At 43.6% G+C, this 20,007-nt stretch overlaps 1 non-coding gene across 1 annotated transcript; it reads right to left on the bottom strand.

The window, feature by feature from the left end:
- Positions 1-2,019: 2,019 nt before the first annotated feature.
- On the bottom strand, positions 2,020-2,092 carry trnaa-agc (transfer RNA alanine (anticodon AGC)). Its single transcript has one exon. It is a non-coding gene; the product is annotated as a tRNA-Ala (tRNA).
- Positions 2,093-20,007: the final 17,915 nt, after the last annotated feature.

Below are 20,007 nucleotides of genomic sequence, written 5' to 3'. Positions count from 1 at the left end.
ACAAAACACATCAGGTTTTCTAAAGGAGCAACAACAAGCAGCAGCCCTACTAACAAAAGGACAAATGTCCCTCTGTGTCTCATCTTCCCTCATTTGTCCTTTGTCTCCTGATCAGCAAGTGGAAGCAGGTGAGCTCAGTCAGAGAGGAGGACTGGGAGTGTCTGCAGGAGCACAGGAGAAGAAGCAGAAACTACCAAGAGCCCTGAGCACAGTGTTCAATGAGCTTTTTACTACAATCATGTTGCTGCTGGTAACAAACACATGTGCTTAATGGGTAAGGTGGGAGGAGGCATGAAGAAGAAAGGCTTTACTATGAGGTCTGGATACATCACTGTGAGTTTAATGGAACTTATTGGAGTCTTAACTCGCAATGAAAGAAGTGACAGAAACAGCAAGTGAAATTCTATTAGTAACAGTTCAAATGCAGTAAACATGCTGCAGACATGTGTTCATAGATGAAGTCAAACATCAAATGTGCCGTCCCATTCACCTAAATGTTACTAAGAAGAGGACTTCCTGCTGCTCCTTAAACATGATGGTCTGCTGTGGGTCATGTCTTTGTTCTGCACATGTACAGGTAACATCTCCAGTGTTACACAAACACATCATGTTCTTCCACTGACTGAAACATGAAAAATAAGTGGCCACACATGGCTCGTTGGTCTAGGGGTATGATTCTCGCTTAGGGTGCGAGAGGTCCCGGGTTCAAATCCTGGACGAGCCCTGATGTTTAACTTTATTCCATTGGAGACCAACTCCTTGTTGACTCTTTTCAGTTCCTCTCTAACTACCACATAGCTTTACAAAGCTAACAAAGTTCTATTCAGACTCATCCCAATCCAGAGCAGTTGTTCCACAGTAACACCTGCAGGAGGACGTCATCACCCAGTATGTGACCTGCACTGTGAGCTGTAAGGTCTTATACAGACAGGTGTGTGTCTTTCCTCATCAGGTCCAATCAGTATCATCAAAGACAGCTGGACTCAGATGAAGGTGTAGAACCATCTGAAGGACGATCACAAGAAATGGACGCACCTAGGTTCAATATATGAGAGTCACAGCAAAGGCTCTGATACTTAGGACCATGTCATATTTCACTTTGTCTTTTTAATACATCTGCAAACATGTCAACAACTCTGTGTGTTTCTGTCAGTATGGGGAGCTGTGTGGACATTAATGAGGAAAATGAACTTCAATGATTTTAGCAAATGGCTGCAATATAACAAAGTGAAACATTTAAGGGGGTCTGAATACTTCCTGCACCCACTGTACACATTAAAAGACATTGGTGATCTGTTCTTATTGTCTAAACAGGAACAGTTGAAGCACAGCTTGCAGCCCCTGTATCTCAGGCTTCTCAGCTTCTCTTCAGATGTTTGGACGTTTCTGCTGGAACCTCTCATTTAATGACTCACATTTAGAACTTTTGACTTTATGTGGAGGAGGGATTGATTTTGGAATGAGGAGGCTGCAGCCTGCGATTCCACCACTAGATGTCAGCATTGCACAGCATTGGTGGTTCAGTTCAGATTGAGAGAATGCAAAGTGTGCAAAGCTGTCATCAAAGCAAAAGCTGGCTGCTTGGAAGAATGTCAAACATCAAACATATTCTGCTTGGTTTAACACTGTTTGTTCACTACATCATTCCACATGTGTTCCTTCATAGCTCTGATGTCTTCAGGATGAATCTACAATGTAGAAAGTCATAAAAACAAAGACAAACCACTGAGTGACTTTTGACTGGTACTTGTCATCATATGTCCTAACCAGCAGGGGGAGCACTGATCATAAACTCTCTGTCTCACATGTTATTGTCATGTGTTTTTATGGAAGATGATGCTGACTGTTGTTTTCTTGCTTCTCTCTGTAAACAGCTTGTAAACAGCAGCTTCCCTGAGGGGAAACTCAGCTAATAAATGATGCTGTAACCTCTGGGACTTGATCTGCTGGGTGGGAGTCCACTACATTATCCATCCATCCTCATCCATCCAGCTACACCCTCCCTCCTAAAATGCAGGCTGGAGGATGCGGGCATCGATCCCACTACCTCTCGCATGCTAAGCGAGCGCTCTACCATTTGAGCTAATCCCCCTTGTACAAAGGGTCAATTGCAAGTCAATCAGGACTCACTGCACTACATGAAGTGCACTAGTGAAGTATTGGAAGCATCAGACTTTTAATCTGAGGGTCCAGGGTTCAAGTCCCTGTTTGGGCAGAACACTTTGTACTCCCTCTTGCTTGTACTCCCCTTCCCTCTCTGTTAATGTGCTTGGACAGAGCTCTGTGAACAGCCAGCCTCTTTGTGTCTTGCCCTCCTTGTGCAAGGTGTCAATGGTCGTCTTTTGGGCAACTGTCAAGTCAGCAGTCTTCCCCGTGGTTGTGCAGCCTACAGAACTAGACTGAGACCATTTAAAGGCCTTTGCAGGTGTTTTGAGTTCATTATCTGGTTAGAGTGGCTCCAGGTGTCTTATATTATTATTATTATTATTATTAATATTGAACCTTTTCACATTCTCATTTCCTGACCTACTGAATGTGGGTTTTCCATTAATGCCTACAGCTGGACCAATGCACAGACTGTGGACTTCTCCATAGACTGATCTGTGTAGATAGGACACCAGTATTACTGTCCAAACTGTCTTAAGTTGGAATGTTTATGACACCATCAACTGATGATCCTGTGTCAGAACGTTGACCTTAAAATATGAAACGACGAGGATGGGATTCAAACCCACGCGTGCACAATGGATTAGCAGTCCCAATTCCAATCTCCTCGGCCTATCGCGTACGCCGCCGTCCAATGTAAGATTGGATTTCATCCAATCGCGCGGCGCGACGACGCTCGACAGCGTCAATGGCAGCGCGCATTTCCATTCTACATTGGATGACGTAGCGAGTCCATAGCAACCGTTTCCAGTCAGTCGGTCATCTACGACGAAGGATTCGACGCGTCTAAACAGTAAGTAAATACTGCAAACGTGCGGTTTACAACAGCGTCTTGTATCGTTATAACGTGATACGACGCTGTCACGTTGTAAAACAGCGGCTCATCCCGTTATAGCATGACAGGACGCGATGAGCCGCTAGCTTGTTATAACGTGATAAGATCACGTTATAGTGACATAAAGAAAACATAATTCAGTTCAGCGCTTCCGTACATTATTTGAAAACCAGGAGCACGCGTTCTTTATATTACACGATCGCTGTGGACGCGTATGTATTCGCATATTAACTGTTTATTTAGTGCAGCGGCGTCACAGCGCGTTGTTCATTATTGCATGCTCAGCGTTTTTTATTGTTGTCAGTGTCTTTAGATGAGCAATAACCACACGGCTATGGGAGAAGATGAGTGGATGAGCAGGCTGCCAGCTCAGGTGTTTGCCCTGCTGGAGGCTGCAGGCCAGCTCCTAGGCAGCAGAGGTGGCATGACCTCTATGAGAAGGTAAAGTGTTAGCCTGTTACTTACTATGGACATTATTATATAGCATCATGCAGTTTAATGAGTGACAGTTGCTTCAATACACACAGATAACATCAAATGCTGTGTCTGTTACATCATGTAATGTTGCTTTACCAGCCTGCCACTCAGTGTCCTGCTCCTCTCTCTCCAGTTCACTAAATCTCCCTTTGGTGGGGTGCACTCTGCTGCATTAAAGCCCAGCTTGGTGGCTAGGAGGACCACCAGTCCTCATCCTCTGTGAGGAGGAGGCTACCACCACCTCCATGCCACAGCCTGGTGTATCCTCAGCATCTGGGTATGTTAAAGCACATTTATTTGTAGTAACATTAGTTGCTATTAAGAAATATTATTGTGTGATTTGTGCTTTCTGGGTTCTTATATTTCTCATCTCTGTTTTCCCCCAGGCTGTGGTCGATGCTGGTGTGCCAGGCATAGACAGAGTTGACAGCTTGGCAGAGTATCTGGTGGAGCTGAGGAAGCAGTCCTCTCTAGCCCTCACCAGTCAGCAGGTCAGATGTTTGTGTGTGCTTCTGCGCCTGTCATACATGTCCACGCTTATATTTTCTTTTCTCATGTGCCTGTGTTGTCATTCTGCTCTCCCTCAGGTCAGCACCATTGTTGCGTTGTGGCAGAACCTTCTGGACTACGGCAAGCAAAGGGTGGTGTTTGCTGCCAGGCACCAGAGCAGGCTGAATACAGGCAGGTTTAGGTCGCCAGAGAAGAGGCAGGACTTTACACCCGGGGTGGAGAGTTTGAAGCGACAAGCGCTCACCACTACTGCACCACTGGCTCATATCAATATCAATGTATCAGTAACGTAAGGTTAATAATCAGCAAAATCGGTGTTAAAGTGATGTCCAGTTACACATTTTTTTAAATCAGTCCAAATCTAATGCATTAATATTTGGCGTTTGTGGGACTCGAACCGGGAACCTTGGGGTCGAAGCATAAATTAATATAAAAATGGAAAACATGTAGGGAGGGAGAGAGGGGGGTGAGAGGGAGAGAGAGAGGGGGGAGAGAGGGAGAGAGAGAGAGAGAGGGAGAGACAGGAGAGAGGGAGAGGAGAGAGAGAGTGAGAGGGAGAGAGAGAAAGGGAGGGAGAGAGGGGGGGGGGAGAGAGAGAAAGGGAGGGAGGGAGAGGAGAGAGGGAGAGAGAGAGGGAGAGAGAGAGGGGGGGGGGAGGGAGAGACAGAAAGGGAGGGAGAGAGGGGGGGAGAGAGGGAGAGAGAGGAGAGAGCAAGAGGGAGAGAGAGAGAGGGAGGGAGAGACAGGAGAGAGGGAGAGGAGAGAGAGAGTGAGAGGGAGAGAGAGAAAGGGAGGGAGAGACAGGAGAGAGAGAGAGGGTGGGAGAGAGAGAGAGCGAGAGGGAGAGAGAGAGAGGGAGGGAGAGACAGGGAGGGAGAGAGGGGGGGAAAGAGGGAGAGAGGAGAGAGAGGGAGGGAGAGAGAGAGAGGGTGGGAGAGACAGGAGAGAGAGAGAGAGGGGGGGAGGGAGAGGGAGGGAGAGACAGGGAGAGAGAGAGTGAGAGGGAGAGAGAGAGGGAGAGAGAGGGGGGAGAGGGAGAGAGGGAGGGAGGGAGGGGGGGAGAGAGACAAGTTATTTTACAAGTTGGGAGGCTCAGGCATTATTTTATATCTGTCATGTCAAAGTTTATCCAAAATATTGAGTTGGAGTTATTAGTGTTTGTATTGCAGCAGTTTTAAATGGTGTTTTCCACTTAGGTCCATTAACTCCTATTATAATACTACATTTTAATATCAGAGCCATAACAACATGGAATCATGCATTTCTTAATGTAAGGGTTTCATTTGTGAGGACATGTCAAAGTTCATGATCATAAATTCAGCTTCACATTCTTCATTTCACTGCTTCTAAGACAAAAACATGTTCTGACCTGAAATCACAGTCAGTGATTCAAATGAAAGTGAAACATCATCAACATTTAAAGCACAAAGTTGAAGCTGCTGTCACTTCCACACACTCTGCTTCTACACACAGCACAGACTCACTGAGGAACCAAAACCCAACCTGAACCCAAACCCAGCATGTAGAGGCTGAGTGAATGTGGTGCTGAAGGTGTGGAGGTGGATCAGTGTGTCAGAGGAGACTCTGTAGAAGGACAGAGTGCCAGCAGGACAGTCCACATACACTGCTGCTCTGTGAGAGACAGAGGAGGAGATGGATGTTTCTCTGTTATTGTGACTGACAGAGTAACCATCATCATCAGAGCAGATCAGACTCCAGGACTGATTGTTTCCTCCAAACCAGCAGTCATCACTGTGTCCTTTCCTTCTGATTCTTCTGTAACTCACTGATATATTAACCACTCCTCTCCACTCGACCTCCCAGTAACAGCGACCAGTCAGAACATTTCTACACAGCAGCTGATCCCAGTAGTCAAATCTGTCTGGATGATCAGGATATGGCTGCTCCTCTCTCACACATGTCACCTTCCTGTTGTTGTCAGACAGTTTGAGGTTTGTGTTCACTGAGTTTGTGTCGACTTCAAGTTGACAGAAATCTGATGGAGAGAAAAAGACACAGCTGCAGTTTATCATCTGACACATCTGATGGCTTCATTCTGTCTTTACTGACTGATGTGTTGTTCATTCATACAAAGTTTATCATCAGACTTTTTGTCACTAATGTTTGAATGAACAAACACACAACTATCAGCTTTGTGTTCAAACACAAACTGGATATTTGCAGCAATGTGAGTAAAGACAGACGACACATTTAGAACATGAGAAGAACAGCAGCATCAACTGTATCATTGGATAAAGAGCATCATCCAAAAGCTCCTTCATCAGAGTCTGGAGGAGGATCTGGACTGAAAGACCAGACTCAGACCTCCTGATCTATCCTGATATTGTTCCACTGTTACTATTGTAAATACTTATTCCGCTTCTGTATTATTCTCCTTCTTCTGGACACATTTTCAGCAGAACTAGTCCCACAGCTTTAATGTGAGCGACCTGAAACTTTCACAGGACGTCCGGCGGTACCGGGACACCTGTGCTATGACTTTTCTTTCCGTTCCGACGTACGGTTTTCACGTAAATCGCAAAAAACCATTGGGCGAACGACATAGACGGTGAATGGAGAGAGAGAGAAAAAAAGGCAAAAGTCACAAAACCAGGAAGCCGAAAACTGAGGGAGCCGTTTCCATGGTAACCTCCACAGGTGCTCTGACTGACTTCTCTGATGACATCATCAAAGATGGCCGCTCCCATTAACAATGCATTGGGTTCATTCAAACCAATGTAACTTCACTGTATTGATCCATACAGAGGCAGACACACACACACACACACAGATTCAAAATAAAAGCCTCCAAATCATTACACACCTTACTAGGCCTGGTAAACTACACACAAGCCACCCAGAAATATGCAGACACACACTATACACACCTGCCAACACACAGACACACAAACATGGATTTTCAAAATAAAAGACCCTGCACAATAACAGGATATGGCTGACGTGTAGATTTTCAAAATAAAACACTTAAACATGTTTTAACATGCATTAGGGAGTGTCCCCAACCCACCCCCCCCCCCCACACACACACAATCACACAGACACACACTGATTTTCAAAATAAAAGCCTCAAATTCATTACACAGCTAACTAGCGCTAGTCACCCCTACAAATTATACATCAAATCGACCGGCTCAGTCAGGACTACTACCCTCTGAGGTTTGGTAGCGATCGGATAAACGGTGTTTGAAAAAATCCAGAAAAACTGCGATCGACCATCCCCACAGGCATCAAATCACTGTCAAACTTTGAAGGCATGGTGTTTGGGCATGCTTTCACACAGAACCTTCATTCAAAATGTAAAATGTAGATAAAGATTAGACCTCTGACATATTGAGTCCCCATGTCTGTGCCACTTTTTGTTTTGACAGGCAAGCCACTTAAGCTGACCTAACCCCCCTCATAGGAAATAATGGGAAACTGGTGAGATCCCTGACAAAACCCAGCTAACTTTGGAAGCCTATCAGTCTGGCATGCCTCTACACAGAATATTCATTTCAACTGCAAACTGCTCATAAGGAGTTGGACTTTATCATACTGAGTCCTCATGTTCATGTCTTTTTTACCAAACTTCATAAAATAGCAGCCAAAGTCACATCCACATCTTTAGGATTCCTCCATTCAGAATGAATGGAGAAGCTTGGGGCCTATTAAACCTTATATAAAACCAATCAGAAACACTGTAAAAGCATGAAATGTCATCAGTGGCATCTTTCACATATGGTGATCAGGAATGAGGTTTGGTGGTATATAATGGGGCGGACCGGCAGCAGAGTGTGGGTGAGCGCGCATTGGCCCACTCAAAATTTCTTGTGAAATTTTCTAGGTTATATAAACAATAGTTATTTCTATTTTCTTTCCTGTTTGGTTCTTCTTCCTTATGTTCCTTTCTTTGGTTGGGATTGTTGGTGCATTATCATTGAGGGTTCTTCCTGTAGAACAGACCAAAAGTCCAGTTCATATGTTCACTGGGCCGAAGCCTCTGTCATAAAATCAATCATGTCATAATATGCCACCAGTACTGTTGTCCACAGGATGAAATCACACGTTTAAAAATGATTATTATTTATATATATTTAACATTTCACCACAAGATGGCAGCAAACATGGTCAAACTCTCACCACCCAGTTTTGCCAGTGATCTGTGTTTTTTTTTTATTGCCCATTTCTAAAATGGCAAGTGTGAGTAAGAAAAGGAAGGTTGACAGCGAAGGCCGAAGTTTCAGGACAAGTGGAAATGGAAGAAGAATGTGAGGGCAAGACATCTTGCACATTGAAACCTGTGTTGGAGCCAGACCTGCCCCCTTTACTGCAGCTGAGAGCCCAGTCTCTTCCTTCTCATCAGAGGTCCCTCGTTAATCGTGGGGTTACGTTCCAAAAATAACCCGCAAAAGGTGAAATCCGTGAAGTGATGGGCTTTATTTTTTACAGTTATTCTAGATGCTTTAAGGCTGTGAACCCCTCACTACACACTTTATACTCCTTTCTCTCCTGTTCAAACACTGTCAGAGTTCAAGCCTTCATAAAAATAAGTCCAGTGTTACAGAATGAAACCAAAGCACAAAGCAAAATAAAAGGAAATATAATAACTGAAGATTAAACAATGGTTTGTGAAATGGAAGTTGTGGCGGCTGCACTAAAATGAATGATAAGTTAATGTGGTCTGTTCAGAGCTGTCAGTAAAAGCTTGTTTAACTGGTTTCGGCTGTCCCGCCTAACAAATGAAGAGATTGCTTCCAAAACGCTATAAATCCAGAAAAAAGTGTTTTCTTTCCAAAAAGGGTTTATATGAAACTTCCAGTTTTCATACAAACCCTCCGCCATGACAGTTGGAAAGCTGCCCTGTGATTGGTTGAATGGAAATGCTGCATTGTGCTGAAAATCAGGGTGTTTGTAGCAGATTGGGAAAAAAGGGAAGAAGCGGTGCAGGGAAACATGGCGGATAACGTGTTTTGTTACTAATTGATTACAAACTTTAAACAGAGACCCCGTGTGAAACTTATTTTGGTGGTAACTCGTTTTCTTAAACAGTGGCGTTTCTCGCCCTAACCCTAACCCTAATAATGCTGCTCACAGCTCAGTGTCTCAGTGTCTTCACTCTTCAGTCCATCAGTCCAGTCTGACCCTTTGGATGAGATTCTTTGTGTCTGAGTCCTGCCTGCTTTTGGACTGTGGAGCTGTTTATTCCTGTGTTTGGACCTTTTCAACCCTTTGTGGTCTCTTATTGGATTTTGTCTTTTGTCTGCTTTGGTTGTCTCTGTTATGTCCCAGGCTGAGGGGAAACCCACACACAGCATGTCTGCACCTCCCCACTCGTCCCCACTCTCAGATCGGCAGCTACACAGGCTGGTTTCAGTGTTAGGCTGCAGTTCATGAACTCAGAGCTGAGCAGTGCCCAAACAAACACAGAGACACTACAACACACTAAAGCTCCCTAACAAGAGAAAAAAGGAAAACCAATGACAAAGCTGGAACCTAAAACTCCTGCTGGGGAGTAATAAACTCCAGTAAACACCAAAGAAATCCAACCGCCGAGGCTGCGCTACAACAGCTCTGATGGACTGATAGAACACTGACTCATGCACAATAACATGAGGAAAGACTGAGTCAAACTTACACTTCCTCAGCCCAGGTTTTAACCTCTGCTCTCCACCATGCTCCACCCTGCAGGAAGAAACACAGTCAGAATGATTTTCTAACCAACATGAGTCCAAACTGCTGATCAACATGAAGCAGAGTTCCTCAGTTTGTCAGAGACACACAAACAGACTGAAACTCATCTGTGTCGACTCCAGAAGAGTCTCTCCTGATCTGCTCTGTGTTTATTCATGTCCTCCATTCTGTGAAATATTGCTCTCTGTCAGTGCTTTACTGTAAAATCCTCTTCATGCAGCAACAGTGTAGGTTTGATCTCAGCATTGTGCATTTATCCAAAGCAGCAAACAAGCCACACTGTCTCTGACTGTTTGTTCCTTTCACTCTATATGCAAACACAAGCCTGGTTCACATGTGTCATGGATGGAAGAGTTTCTGACACACTTCAAATAATATAATACATTCACTCATGTCTGTGTGTAGTTTTTACAGTGATAATATTGTAGTGTCTCCCTGCTCTCTGTCTCCGACTGAAGGAACTCCTCCTTCTACCATTGTGTTGTTGTCTCCTCTGAAGCTTCACATATGGATTGTTTCAGGAACATTTGTTTGTGGAAATAATTCAGTGGTTCTTACAGCTGAGGACATTAATAAGTAGGGTATCATTTTGTATTTGATCTGCACTAAGTGTGACTGAAAATCAGTCTGTTTGTATTTTGACATGAAGAACGTGTATAAAGAAAAGTGAAGTTAACATGATGGACACTTAATGATGGAGGAAGATGAACATCAGGGATCAGTGATTATTTCTTCTCTGCAGTTTCAGTCCATCCATCAACAGCTGTGGATATATGAGCTAAACTGACAGACTGAGGAGGACTCATGCTCTGTGGTCTCTGTGTACCTGAGAGTCTTCAGACTACAATCTGGACTGTTGAGTAAAGCAGACAGCAGCTCCACTCCTGAGTCTCCTGGATGATTGTAGCTCAGGTCCAGCTCTCTCAGATAGGAGGGGTTGGAGGTCAGAGCCGAGGCCAGAGAAGCACAGCCCTCCTGTGTGATCAGACACCCTGACAGACTGGAGGGACAAAACATGTCATGAACTCAAGAAGAAAGAAGGAAAATCCAACAGATCTTCAACATGAACATGAAGCAGAATTTAACTGATGATCAACAAGCTGGATCCTGACCTGAGAGTCTTCAGTCTGCAGTCTGGAGTCTCCAGTCCACGAGACAGCTGCTTCACTCCTGAATCCTGCAGGTCATTATTATCCAGGTCCAGCTCTCTCAGACTAGAGGACTGGGAGCTGAGGACTGAGGACAGAGCTTCACAGCTTCTCTCTGAGAGGTTACAGCTGCTCAGACTGAAAGAAATGCAAATTAGTTGTTATTAATGAATGAATGGAAATTTGTTGTGAATAATGACAATAAAGATATTTTTACTTGTGTAGAATTCAGTGCACATTAGTGTCAATCTGAAAGCCTCCACATGTCAACACATGAACTGCATGTAGAAAAGCTTCAAACATAATGTTAAGGTATGCATTTAAATGATCAACAAGCTGGATCCTGACCTGAGAGTCTTCAGTCCACAGTCTGGAGTCTCCAGTCCAGCACAAAGAAGCTTCACTCCTGAATCCTGCAGGTCATTATTATCCAGATCCAGCTCTCTCAGACTAGAGGACTGGGAGCTGAGGACTGAGGACAGAGCTTCACAGCTTCTCTCTGAGAGGTTACAGCTGCTCAGCCTGAAAGAAATGAAATGTGTACATTTAACAATACTGAATAATTGTAAAACGTAGAGCAGTGCAATGAAAAAAACAATTCTACAACATGAAAGGACACTATTGTCTAAGCTTAGTAATGTCAGTGGTTATAATTTGTGAATTATGTTTGTACATTTTTTATTATTAATCATCTGTCATTTCTATGGCAGAGAACAGGAATCAGCCAATCAGAAAAAAATGTATTGTTGCCAGGTGAGGTCTGAGATTCAGCTGCAAGCACACGGTGCAGCAGACGTTATGGCATATAGGGCAGGCCAGGAGTGAGAGACAGGGAGCGGGTTTCCTTCTATATTGATCCTCCCTTTGTGTTTCAGTCACTTCATGTGAACTGATTGTGTGCTGATCAACACAAGCAGACACATCAGCACAGATTCATGTGAACTAAGTTACCTGTTGTGCAGCTTTTTTTGGAGGCTTTGGGTAATCTGTTTCTAATCTGTTTAATCTGATCTGTTCTGTGAAGTCTCTAAAACCTGACAGTGCAGCTGATGGCCTCATTGGGAATACAGTGAAACAGAAATGTGGTTTTTGTGGTTAAAGTCATGGTGGCACAGAGGTAGACAGTAACAGATGTAAACATTTTGTTCTAATAACCTGTTAGTGTAGTGCCACCATGAGGCTGACAGAACTGTTTCATTTTCAGTTGGTTTTATATTTGTCATCATGGCTTAAAATAAATAAGGAGTTATTGAATCTCTCAGTAATAGTTGTTGAGTTAACCCTTTACTTCTGTCAGTATAATAGCTGTTGAAATCCACCAGAATGCAGGAAATGGCTTCTACTTCATCCAAAATGTTCTGGGGGAGGTAACTCTGATACTTTTCCACATTAAAACCATACAGCCTGTCCTTATTAGCTTTAGATATGATTCCAGCCTCAGACCTTTATGGTGTATTTCCAGGCTATTCTTTAAGGTCAGTGACTTCATATTGTTCATCTTCAGCAGTTTCTGTTTCATAACTTCCTAATGTTCAAAGGTTTTCTACTTTTCACAATAAAACAGCTTCATCTATTCAAAGTGTTTCAGCAACTTAAATTCAGACTGCAGATTCTCCAGCAATTCAGAGCAATCCTTCACATCATTCAGAGCAATGCTTCAGCTGCAGCAACCAAACTCACATTTTCTGCAGGAAATGCTTTCTAGTTAACTTTGTGTTCATAGTGTGTCAATTCATATTTTCGTCTTGTTTAATGAGTTGCAGTTTAATGTTATAGATGTACTTGCACAATCCATCATCATTTAATCTCTTGAGTGAAGCCTACATCTAGAAGGTTTCATTCCTAAATGTGTTTTGTTTGTAACCCAGTTTAAAATCCCCACATGTTTTAATGAGTGTTGATCATTTCAGTTCAAGTTTAAATGTGTAAGCATTTAAAATGTGATTTAAAAGGGTAAAAAAGTGTTACATGTTTGTTGTGTTATGTTAAAGAATGTTGCTGAAAGATGTCCCACCAGCATAGATGGGGTTAATAACAAGTGACAGGACCGTGAGCACAGTGTGACACAGACTAGGAGAGGTGTGTCGGAGAAACATGTGTAACACAGAGATTTTCTGTGTTCATTTCTAAGTTAGCAGTGCACAAAACGGTGTGTAACTTGTGTCTTAAGGTTGTTGACAGGACAATCTGTGAGAAGAAGTCTAGCAGCATACTGAGAGGCGGGAAGACTTTCAGCACGAAGTTCAGACGGTTTATGTTTGGTGCTAATGCTAAAGCTAGCTGTTAGCCACCTGGAAGAATAGATTCAAGTCAGTTGATGACAAGTGAAGGGACTTTTTCTAGCTCTAGTTGGACTCACTCAGTCGACTGTTTGAGGAGCTCATCTGCTGTTTTCCACCTGAGGACAGAGAAGAGACACGGACGGAGGTTGGAGCCACTAGGACTTGGGAGTTTCTTCCGGCAAGAAGAGAGGATAGAGACAGTAGACGGAGTCTGTGGTGAGATGCTGATGCTGAGCCTGCTCCTGTGACTGTTGGAGGACAGGACTGGAACACCTCAGGTGCTTGTTTTATTTTGCTCACAGAGTGAAGCGGCCATTAAGTTTTGGGCGTCCACGAACACAAGCACCGCATCAGGCCTGCTGCGGTATATGTCAGTCTGTAATCATTTAAGTTGCTGCTTTATAGAGTGTATTAAGGTGTGGGGGCCACAACTTTTGTTTAAGTGACCTTGAGGTTGGTAAACTGAGTTTCTGAATTCATTAGAGGGTTAAGAAAAAAGGTTATATTGTGTTTTTGCCTCCAAACAGCTGGAGTGTTTTTCTTTAAAAAAGTGACATTTGATGTTTAAGGCTCCAAAACAATATTCTAATTTTATTTTCATGTTCTTAGTTCACCAGCATTAACCTTTTCTTAAATAACAGAATTATTTTTCTAAAACCTTGTGTTGTGTTACTTATTACTCACCGGAGAAAGGGCAGGGATTCAATTGCAGAGACATATGCAGACGTAGTTAAGATCTTCATTAAAAATATAATTTAAAGATGGCCATTTGATTGATGGGTCAAACACTGCACTTGTGTGTATTAAAGGGACATCCAAGATAATAATTAAAACTGAGTTAATCAGGGTTAAGAAACATTGGATAAATACTTTAAAAGAACCTAAAAGCCTGCCCTCATCTGTAATGTGGTGAGAGTTGCTCCTCTGGCACTTCCTGTGTTTTTCATTTCTTGCTCGTTTCCTTGTTTTTGTTCTTTCCAGGCGCGATGGTCCAGCTGGGTGGAGTCGTGGCTTCTTCTCACCTGGGTTCCGTTTCCCGTCATTCCGCCGGCTACTTAAGCGCCGCCTCCCTTCTCCTCGGCGCCAGTTCTTCACTGCTATTTTCGTACTAAGCAACCAGCCACCTTTCTGTCCGTTCTAAGTGACCAGTGACTTACCTTGTTGTTTGCCTAGGCCTCCAGCCACGCCACCCGGTTGTTTCTCGCCCTGGACCTGAGTTGTGCTTCGCCCTCATGGTTGTTTTTCGTTCCTCCTTCAAGTTACCTCGTAGTTCGCCCTTGTGGTTGTTTTTGGTTATATTTTGGACTCAGCTCAGTTTTCGCCTCAGTGGTAGTTTTTTGTTTTCTCTATTAAAGTGAGTAAATGTACCTGCTTCTGGATCTCCGTCTGTGATCGCACATAACATCATCAATATGACTACAGAGGGGAGCGCTACATGTTGTTGAAGTGTTTTCTATATTCACACATGTTTGTCGGAAATATTTTACACCAGAAAGTTCCAACAATTTTATCTTGGAACTCATTTGTACTAGTTATATCTGCAACTCATGCTGATATACAACTGAAAACAAAACCATGCTGCATCTCAAAGAGCTTCAGTAAACCCAAACCTCCCTCATTGATCAGACAACTTGACAAGAGTAGAGTTACAAAATCATAAAGTCAAAAAGCAAGAACTAAACCCCTACAGACATTCAACATCTGGGGTTGGGTGGGTTAGTAATGCATCATAAGTTCAAAACATCAGCAGCAAAATCCAACCGATCAACCAATGAAATGTGAAGACTGGATCAACACCCAGATTTACCCTGACCCGAGGATCTGCAGTCTTGGGACTTCAGAGCTAACCCCACCACAAACTTTACATCACAACAGTGACTGAAGATACACATGTCTGTGGTCCTTTTCTGTCTGTCAGTCCTGACAGATGATTTAAAAACTGGACCTCAGCCTAATAATAACATTAACTGACCTGAGAACCTGCAGTATGCAGTGAGGACTGTCCAGTCCAGCACATAGCTGCTTCAGTCCTGAATCCTGCAGCCTGTTCCGGTTCATGTCGAGCTCTGTCAGATGGGAGGGGTCGGACTTCAGAGCTGAGGCCACAACTTCCCAGTGAGTCTCTGAGAGGTCACAGTCAGAAAGTCTGTGATGACAGAAATATCAGAACATTATGAAAGGGACACTTTAAGTAGTAGCAGTGATCTCATTTGATCTGACTGTTTGACATGTAACAATAGTTCTGATCATTCTCATCGTCTCATTTTGACAGTGTATTTCACTTTATTCCTCTGTTGTAGGTTCTTCCAGCTGATATTGCTGAAAGATAAATTCTTCTCTTTCATGCAGAGACTTTTAAGAGTTATTCTGTTGTGTGACATCCTGATTGAACTGTTTGTGTAATGGTATGTGTCTGCATGTTTGCATACCATGATGTTGTGCTGCAGTTTTTGCAGTCTTTGTATCTATGTAGTTTGTGCAGCTCTTTGGCCACATGCAGCTGTTTTAACTACAAATAAAGACACATTTATTGTCCATTCATTTAACAGCTTCAAACAGAAACATACAAAACAATGTTTTCACAGTAGAAGAACATCTGAGACAAAAACACAGCTGATGTGATGTGTCAATGAACACAAGGAGCTCTGTTAGAGAGAAACACACAGTGTGAATGTGTCTAAGAACTAAACCAGTAATCTACACTGATTGGTCACATCTGGACTCACCTGAACTTTCTGCAGTTCCTCACAGCTGGAAGCAGTCTCAATCGTCCTTCCGGTGTTGTGTTGTACTTCATCAGGTCTAGCTCATCAAGAACCTCCTCTGACATCTGCAGCATGTAGGCCAGAGCTGAGCAGTGGATCTCAGAGAGTTTCTTCTCTGATCTGGTCTCTGACTGCAGGAACTCTTGGATCTCCTGATGCACTGAGAGGTCGTTCATCTCCATCAGACAGTGGAAGATGTTGATGCTTCTGTCAGGGGACACTGTATCAGTGCGTCTCCGTTTCAGGTTGTTGATGGCTCTCTGGATGGTCTCTGAACTGATCTCTGTCTGACCCAGCAGGTCTTTTAAGAGTCTCTGGTTTGACTGCAGGGAGAGACCATGAAGGAAGCGAACCATCAGGTCCAGGTGGCCAGTTTCACTGTTCAGAGATTTCTTCATGACTATGTCCAGGATGTCATCCAGAGATAACTGGTTCACGTCATTGTTGCCATCGTCATCATCATCGCTGTCGTCCTCGTCGCTGTCGTCCTCGTCACCCCTCAGGAAGTCCAGCAGTTCTTCATCATCCCCATCAATGAAACAGCGTATGAGGTGGAAAGCAGCCAGAAACTCCTGAACACTCAGATGGATGAAGCAGAACACCTTGTCCTGGTACAGGCCTCTCTCCTCTTTAAAGACCTGTGTGAACACTCCTGAGTACACTGAGGCTGCTCTGATATCGATGCCACACTCTGTCAGGTCTGACTCATAGAAGATCAGGTTTCCTTTCTGCAGCTGATCAAAAGCCAGTTTTCCCAGAGCCTGGGTCACCTCCCTGCTCTCTGGACTCCACTGTGGATCTGTTTCAGCTCCTCCATCATACTTGATCTTCTTCACTTTGGTCTGAACCACCAGGAAGTGGATGTACATCTCAGTCAGGGTCTTGGGCAGCTCTGCTCCCTCTCTGGTTTCCAACATGTCCTCCAGAACTGTAGCAGTGATCCAGCAGAAGACTGGGATGTGGCACATGATGTGGAGGCTTCGTGATGTCTTGATGTGGGAGATGATCCTGCTGGCCTGCTCCTCCTCTCTGAACCTCTTCCTGAAGTACTCCTCCTTCTGTGGGTCAGTGAACCCTCTGACCTCTGTCACCACGTCCACACAGTCAGGAGGGATCTGATTGGCTGCTGCAGGTCGTGTGGTGATCCAGAGGCGAGCAGAGGGAAGCAGCTTCCCCCTGATGAGGTTTGTCAGCAGCACATCCACTGAGGTGGACTCTGTGACATCAGTCAGGGTCTCATTGTTGTGGAAGTCCAGAGGAAGTCGACACTCATCCAGACCATCAAAGATGAAGACCACCTGGAGGCGCTGAAAGCTGCAGATTCCTGCTTCTTTGGTTTCAGTGAAGAAGTGATGAACAAGTTCCACCAAGCTGAACTTTCTCTCTCTCAGCACATTCAGCTCTCTGAAAGTGAATGGAAATGTGAACTGGATGTCCTGGTTGGCTTTGTCTTCAGCCCAGTCCAGAGTGAACTTCTGTGTTAGGACTGTTTTCCCGATGCCAGCCACTCCCTTTGTCATCACTGTTCTGATTGGTTCCCGTCTTCCAGGTGAGCCTTTAAAGATGCCTTCTGGTCTGATGCTTGTTTCTGGTCTGTGTGCTTTCCTGGATGCTGCTTCAATCTGTCTGACCTCATGTTCCTCATTGACCTCTGCAGTCCCCCCCTCTGTGATGTAGAGCTCTGTGTAGATCTGGTTCAGAAGGGTCGGCTCTCCTGCTTTAGCGATCCCCTCAAACACACACTGGAACTTCTTCCTCAGGTTAGACTTGAGTTTACGTCCACACTCTGCAGCAGGAGTTCCTGAACAAACAATAAATGTCATTAATAAGTGAACGCTACAATAAATGTGTCAAATAAATATTTTCTGTCTCCATGAAATCTGTTCATCAGTTGTAGACAAACAGTTTGTGTTTTCAGTCAGAAGAATTCACAGATGTCTGCATCATATTAACAGCAGAGTGTGTAAATGTAAACTTCATTTCCTCTTTCCATCATGTTAAAGCTCTTCAAATCCTCTTACTGCTCTGCAGACGCTCAGCCAGCTCCTCCTGCTTCATCCTCCTCAGGAAGTGCACTGTGATCTGCACTAATGACTCTCTGCTGCTCCTCTGCTCTTCATCCTCCTCATCCTCCCTCTGACTCTCTGAGCATTCTGGGTAATCTGGACTCAGGAGCTTCTGGATCTTCTTCAGCTCATCCTTCACAAACCTGACAATGTTCTCCTCCAGCAGCTGGAACAGAACAACAGAGTATAAACTCTCAGACTTTGAGGAGCAGAATAACAGTTTAGTGTTTCATGATATTACAGCTTATGTTCATACATGTATTACTTGAATCTACAACATTAGATATGAAGTGTTGTGTATGCACAGCTGCTGTAGTTATAAGTATTACTACCACAGTTCTGTCTCTGTGAATGCTTGCTCAGGGGTCAGGCTCTGGGTCTCTGTAAAGCACCAGGACTGTTGTGTTGTAGTTAGAAGCTGTTTGTACTCACCATAAATATGGCGTCCTGAGCAGGAGTCTGAACACTGGGTTGCTGCAGTCTGTGACAGAAACATCAGCATTTAACAACACAATCACGTCACTAAGTGTTTTGATGTGTTTTCACTTTAAACAGATACACAACAGTCAACAGACTGGTGACAAACAAGCATTGTTGTATTAAAAATGAAAACTATCCCAACTCCACACATCCAGCTCATGTTGAACCTGTTGCTGCTGCTTTAATGACTGAAGCACAGCTTTAAGAGTTCCATTCCACTTCCACTGTCATCATATGTTCACATTGATTTAGACCAGGGGGGTTCAATTAAAGTCCCTGAGGTCCAGCTGTTCACATTTGCTCCAAGTCAAAGGTCTGAACTGATGTCTAGCTTGTGTCTTATTAGCTTCCCCTATGTCCACATGTTCATATGTTTCAGTAATATCTATTGTCAGTTTTCAATGCAGGAAATGTTTACCTGGGGCACAGCTAGCTCTGTTACCATGAATAAAAGTAGTCCCAGGCAAATACATTGAAGGCCTTTATTTCAGATTAAAGAAAACTGAAACCTCAGACTGAAATAAATACAAAGTGCAACAGTCAATGGACTGGTGAAGAAAATTAATTAATACACAAAATGTGTGTATTAAAAATGAAAACTATCCTGACTCCACACTGTTCAGCTGCATCCAGCAGGTTTGTAATTTGTTCTTCTTCACATATTCTGCTTTAATGGCTGCCAGCACAGCTGTAAGAGTTCAGTTAAATCTTCCACTCACCATGTTTCTCTTTCTTTAACATTAGGCGATGTGCAGCAGGATGGGTTTGTAATGAATCGCAGTCAGACAATGTTGCAGTGTCATGATATAGAGTCTATATCATGTGTTATGACTAAGTCATATTTTGTGTGTGTGAGTGTTCTCCCTCCCCGCCAACAGGGGGGAGCATACTATTGGTTCTGCAGCTGGATGACATGGAGCTCGAGGATTGGAGGACACAGATGGGCTCTGAATTTAAAAACCCTCCACATCAGCCACCCGATGCTCTTGCCCTCCTCTCCACATCTCGAGAAGACTGCACTCGATTTTTGCTTGTATATTAGACATTAGACTGTGAATATTAATTTATGTAATTTAGACTCGTCGTTTGATTTTGGCTTTACCAAGAGTAATTGAATTTAAGTTATTATTACATACCAGGCACATTTGAGTAGGGGTGAGAAGCCGTTTTTGTTTATTCGTTTTCTCCTGTTTTTTGTTAGGAAGTCAGGGAAGTCACCTGTATTTTTGTTTGAATCTCTTTTCTTTTGTTCAGGAAAGACAGGAGCTGAGAACCTTAGTTGTTTTGTTTGTTATTTTGGCATTGCTCACCCTGAAGGTTTCTGTTGTCTCGGTTCGTTTATAAATACATTTATATAAATTCCATTCGTCGTTGATATTTTTTCATATCTACCTTGGGAGTCGGAACAGGAGGGAAGAGTCACTTTATGCTACAACTAGGTTTCCCCTAGGCCGGTTGTAACATAAATTGGGGGCTCGTCGATTCTTTTGAAAGCGTGTTGGTAAGTAAAACGTTTGTTATCGGTAAGTTAAATTTGGCTCGTTCGTGTTTTGATTCGTGTCAGTAAGTAATTGGCAATTCGTCGTT

Source organism: Parambassis ranga, unplaced genomic scaffold (genome assembly GCF_900634625.1).
Source record: "Parambassis ranga unplaced genomic scaffold, fParRan2.1 scaffold_21_arrow_ctg1, whole genome shotgun sequence".
NCBI classification, from domain to species: domain Eukaryota; kingdom Metazoa; phylum Chordata; class Actinopteri; family Ambassidae; genus Parambassis; species Parambassis ranga.
The sequence above is the reverse complement of the archived record's forward strand: the minus strand, read 5'-3'. Positions and strand labels throughout refer to the sequence as shown.